Genomic DNA, 6,000 nt, shown 5'->3' with positions numbered 1-6,000 from the left:
AACAGACACAAACAGGACTCAACAGACACCCAACGTGGCGTGTTGCTCTACCCGTCCTTCACCCTCCCTCCCTCCCTCCCCCTGAAACAAAGATATCCAGTGTCACACAGACAGACTGGGCCACCGACAATGAGGCATGTCCTGGTAAGGGGGGGGTGAGGGCAAGGGGGGGGGGGGTGCGGAAGGGAGGGGGGACAGAACCTCCCAGCCATGATGCATGACATTCTTCTGCCAGTCTAGTCTTTCTCAAGTGGAACTGAGGACATTAAATGAATGTGCTTCTGTGACAGTTTGGACTTCTTATACTTTATCACCGAAAAATACGCGTCTACCTTGTTGTGCAATGGTCTGTAGATCCCTGAGGCCTGTCCTCTCACTGGATGTTCAGACATACTCTGTCTGGAGCTGGAGACAGAGATATCACAGAACCTCTTTCTTGTTTCCAGTTTGTCCTTGTTTGAAACAAGGTTTTCATTCTTTTTATCAACTTACCACAGAGAACAGGAAGGAATGATCTACAACTATCATTGTAGTTTCATTTTTGTGGGGAAACTTCAAGTGTGTGTGTGTGTTGGTGTGTGTGTGTGTGTGTGGGGGGGGGGGGGGTGTTTGTGTATGAATGTGTTTCAATGTATAACCCAAGATGAACCCGCAGAATCATTATAATTCTGTTGCCCTTGGCTACAGAGATGAGACATGGAAGAGAAGGTATAAATCTGTAACCGGGGGAAATCTCACAGCTCACAGCTACAATTACTCCTGCACACCTTAACAACCGATGCTGGTCCAAGTCACCATAACAACAGATCAGGTGCATAGGTTTGTTTTCAAATCTGGGGGGACAGATTTTTTAATAACTGAGGATGCGGCCGTTAAATATAATGTTCTCAATAAAAAGTCTCCCACGCACATATAATGAAACCATAGCTCCTGCAACTGATGCTGCTTCATGTCACCATAACAACCGATGCTCCTCCGTGTCACCATAACAACTGGACCAGGTCCAGAAACAAACCAAGAACCAGACTAAAACCCAGGTCTAGAACCAGGAACAGGCCTAGAAACGGGCCCAGAACCAGACCAAAACCCAGGCCCACGTGTAGAACCAGAGGGCTGAGTAGAGGGAGCAAACACCAGAACTAAAACCAGGACTGTTCGAAGCACCGCAGGGCCCTTCCTCTGCTAACTCAACTCAGCAAGATTACAATAGCAGCCAGTACGTCTTTACTACATGCTTTTTATGACAGGACATTTCTCAAGTTCCCCCTCTTTAAAAAGGGGCCAGAACTGAGAGAACGCAACGCCAGCGGAGAGAAAAGGACGTTTGGCTCAATGTTCCTTCTGCTTCACCCACAAGCCTTTCAAGTGCATCAGAGAGCCACTGAATCATGGAACTCATAAACGGAAGGTGCCAGCTTTGAGAGTCAGTAGTGAACCTAATGTGTGCCAACACGTTTAGAAATAACTGCTTGTTTGAGTGCTTCTTTTTATTACCAAGCGAGTCATTTCAAAGTAGATCCCCTTTCAAAGTTCGACTGAGAACCTTTGAATGTCATTTGGGTGTTTTAAGTTACGTTTTTTTTTTCTCCTCAAAGTTTCCAGACTGCACTGGAAGTGTTGCCTGTGCCGCTACTGGGATTTCATGCTTTCAGAAGGAGGAGGAAAACGAAAAGTTGAAAAAAGTTAACTTCCCCCTAAGAGCCAGGCTAGGAACAAAAAAAGAATGGTTGATGTTGAATTCAGGGCCCAGGGTGGAATTTCCATCCACTTGGCTGTCTTTCTGGAGGGATGCATGTGGTTTGGGAACAATTATTGAGTTACAGAATTACAGAATAGCATAATTTCCTCTCAGTGTGAAACAGCCATGGCAGCTCAGTGTTGAGGTATTCTGTGTCAGTTTGATACCTAAACTCCAATATTCACCAGCGGTCACCTTGGGAAGGATGGAGTGTGTGATGGGGAGATCTTGTTCGTTCTGTGACCGTTGTCTCTCAGAGGAATCCACCACCTCCTTCCACCAGCTCAAAGCACACAAGGGGCTCAGAAACTCTGACTGGAATTTGAGACCGTGCTGTGTGTGGACTCTCGTCTTGAGCGATGGCAACTGAGGGAGTTGTGGAGCCCCGTGATGTATTCCACATCTTTCCCCTGAAGGTCTCTCTCTAACGTATCAATCTGGAGACTGCAGGGGAGAAACCGACAGCCGAGTGTAGGAAGGGAGACACCAAGCAGTGGTTCCTGCCCAGTCAGGACCTTGATTACTCTCAAATGCAGGCCTATTAGAGGTCACCAGAAGCAGTCATAAGAAGATTGGTGATTCGGCCTTTGTCAAAGTCATTGTCATAAATATTAGGGAAGCAAACACTCTAGACATTTTTAAAAGACAGCTTAAAACCTACCTTTTTACCGAAGCATTTAAGTAATTTTATCTCAAAAGGGTTTTCCTACTTTTTAAAGTTATTTTCTCTCTTGAACAGAGATCTTATTGGGATTTTTATTTTTGTTTGAATTGTTTATCACTTGTATTATTGTTTTTATTGATTTTATGTAAAGCACCTTGAGCTACAATTCTTGTATGAAATGTGCTATATAAATAAAGTCTTACTTACTTACTTACTTACTTACTTACTTACTTACTCTCGATAATTATTAACATTAAAATTTAACATTTAGTAGACGCTCTTATCCAGAGCGACTTACAGTAAGTACAGGGACATTCCCCTGAGGCAAGTAGGGTGAAGTGCCTTGCCCAAGGACACAACGTCATTTGACACGGCCGGGAATCGAACTGGCAACCTTCAGATTACTAGCCCGACTCCCTCACCGCTCAGCCACCTGACGAATATGCAAGCCACTTACAGATATCCCCACCTTTCTAATTCCTTCACCCCCCTTCATTTTTTCCTTGCTACCTTAGTTCCATCTAGCCTGGCTCTGCCCTCCTACGTACTTCCGCTCAATTTTATTTTTGCTTCTGTACATAGGTCTGGCCATGAGGTACGTAAGTCAGATTTTTCAGGTTGATTTTCTACCGGCGAACAGAGGGAGTGGCTGAGAATGATGACGTTGATGTCGTGCGCTAGTTTGTGTTGTAGTTCCGTAATGGCGGTGGAGAAAGATGCGAGCGAAGCCATTCGGTCCGTTGTGACAACGCTGCCGAATATCCAACAGCTAAAGCCAGAGCAAGAACAAGTTTTGCTGAGTTTTGTTGGTGGCCATGATGTTGTGGCCCTCCTCCCCACGGGGTTCGGGAACAGTTTGATTTTCCAGCTACGGCAGCTAGCTCTGTTACAGTAGTGGTGAAGGAATTGGCTAAGGTGAACTCTAGCGATTGGTTATGGCAGATCAGAGTGGCTCGGGGAAGATCCAATAGTTTTAAACTTCAACAGAGTACCCGCCTACAAGGAAGTCAACGCTTGTCAATGGAGCGAGGCCAGACTCTCTGTACAAATGCAATGTACGAGAGTCTGGTTAGGACCTTCTTTCTTTGCTTCCTCCATTGCTCCTTCCTCCCTCCCTCCCTCCTCTTGTTCTCTCTAGAAGGACAGGAGAGAGGCTGCAGATGATTAGGTCTACTGGCTACATTGTGTATATACAGTGTATTCTATCCCAGTGTGTAAACCCAGTCTGGAAGTGTTGAGGCTGCTAACCAGAATGGAAGTAGATGGGGAGGGGGGGGGGGGCTGTAAAACTGTATGACTGCCCATGTCTGTTTAACCAACCACACTGAGAGGGGGTCCTTGAGTGATCCAAGCCCAGCAGAAGTGCTCGGAGCTGGGGAGGGTGACTGGGCTGCCTGGCCTCACCAGAGCAGCCTGGAGGGGACCTCTCTCCTCCATCCAGACCCCAGGAAGTTCCATTTAATGAGGACCTCCCTATGAGAGAGTATTTAAACTTTAGACTGCACAATTAACATCATCATGATTAAATACATTCACACCCCTCACTGCTGTGTAATGGATGGTTCTGTTGAGTGTGTTGTAAAGCTGGAACTCAGAACAGCACCCCTGCTCTGACTTGCCTTGGGAAAGGGGATTAGGACAAGCAGTCTCTATGGCACACACACACACACACATACCAGCACCTGGCCACAATTGTGTGTGTCTCTCCACACATGTTGTCAGTGCCTTCGGCGATTTGGAGGCAGTCTGTGATTACAGGGACTGTATGAATAATTACCCAGTTTCTCCTGCCTGATAAATTACCCAGTACACCAGTCCAATCAATTCTAAATGAGTTAAAGGAATCTCATAAAGGCGTTTTCTTCAAACAAATTTTGTCTAAGTTCTTGTATAAGATTGAGGCTCCTTGAATGGAATCCGATGCGTCTAGCCTTAATCATGTGCGGTCTCTCTCAACGCTTTAGAATAAAGCTACCTGAATGATGTCGTGATCTCTGATAGTCTACAGCTGTTTCAGAAAACACACAGATAAAGCAATGCATGTCTCATGTTCAGAATCCTCTCTGAACTCCACTTCCATCTGCCTTCAATTGTCCTCCATCTCTTCCTCCCCCTACTCCAGTTCTTCCTCCTCCTTCCCCTCTTCCTCCAGTTCTAGCAGATTGTGTGTGAGGACATATCTAAGCCTCAGACAGTTGTCGTTGTCTTTCCCAGAACTCCTGCTGCTTGTTCTGGCGCTCTGTGGAGTTGGCAGCTACTCTGATCTTTTTAACCACACCAGCCCCCTCAGTCCTCTGATTGGCCATAATCGAAACAGGCCCTCCACATCACAGTTCTCTGAATCACACACCTCTACTTTTCAGTCCGCTAGTGTTTATTTTTTAGCCTCGGAAAAACACTGGACAGAGTCCTGGTATCCCTGCTGGAGTTGGGAGAAACACCGCAGACTCCTGGTATCACTGCTGTTGGTATGAGAAACACTGCAGACTCCTGGTATCACTGCTGGTAGTTGGATAAACACCAAACTCCTGGTATCACTGCTGGTAGTAGGAGAAAAACTGCAGACTCCTGGTATCACTGCTGGTGGTATGAGAAACACCACAGACTCCTGGTATCACTGTTGGTGGTAGGAAAAACACCAAACTCCTGGTATCACTGCTGGTAGTAGGAGAAACACCAAAGTCCTGGTATCACTGCTGGTAGTAGGAGAAAAACTGCAGACTCCTGGTATCACTGCTGGTAGGCCAGTAGCCATAGGCTCTAATCCAAAAAGTTATAACTGCTAACTGTCAATATGATCAAAACAAAACAGTGTCCTCTTCGTCTCATGTCCCTGTGACTGATGAAAATCATTGCCAATATTGCCCTCTGGTGTATGTTAGAGGAACAGCAGCTAATTGCACTACACTATCATTTTCTGAACATGAATCACATTGATTACTATAGCCCTTCTACAAGCAATGTGAAAGAGTGCTTCACATACGCAAATAGAACTGCACCTAAAGCAGAGAAAATGCTCAGGGAAGACAAGGATAAACTACCTGTAAAACTAATGGAGGAAAAACAATGGCAGGAACCTTGAGTGTTCAGTGAGGGTTCCTCTCCTCCAGAGATGCCCGGTGACACAGAGAGGTGCAGGCCATAGGCTAAACATAGTCAAGCATTAAGAGAAGTACTTTAATAATCCACGATTATAAAGTAGTAGTTTATTGATCCCAGGGGGGATATTGAACCATGTTTACGTGAATGTGTTGGAAAAAAACTAAACACACTCTAATTGTAAATCTTTTTATTTTTTTTATTTTATTAACAGTGCCTTTCCATATTTAATTACAAAAAAACACAGGTGGTAAAAATCAAAACAAATAATTTATATCGTAGTAAAAAGCATGAGATTCCGTTCCATAGTCAACAATAGTTTGAACCTCATAGGAAAATAGCACAGAAAGTATGCATCCATAGAATTTCATTCATTTATATATATTCTATTCTCTAGCTAAATAAACCTTTTATCTTTAATTCCCTTGACATATTGGATGAAAGCAAAGAAAGTTTACAGCTTGGTGCTCGTGCCCTCCATTTCATCCACAGTTCTGTT

Source organism: Osmerus eperlanus, chromosome 9, assembly GCF_963692335.1.
Source record: "Osmerus eperlanus chromosome 9, fOsmEpe2.1, whole genome shotgun sequence".
Taxonomy (NCBI): Eukaryota; Metazoa; Chordata; class Actinopteri; order Osmeriformes; family Osmeridae; genus Osmerus; species Osmerus eperlanus.
The sequence above is the reverse complement of the archived record's forward strand: the minus strand, read 5'-3'. Positions refer to the sequence as shown.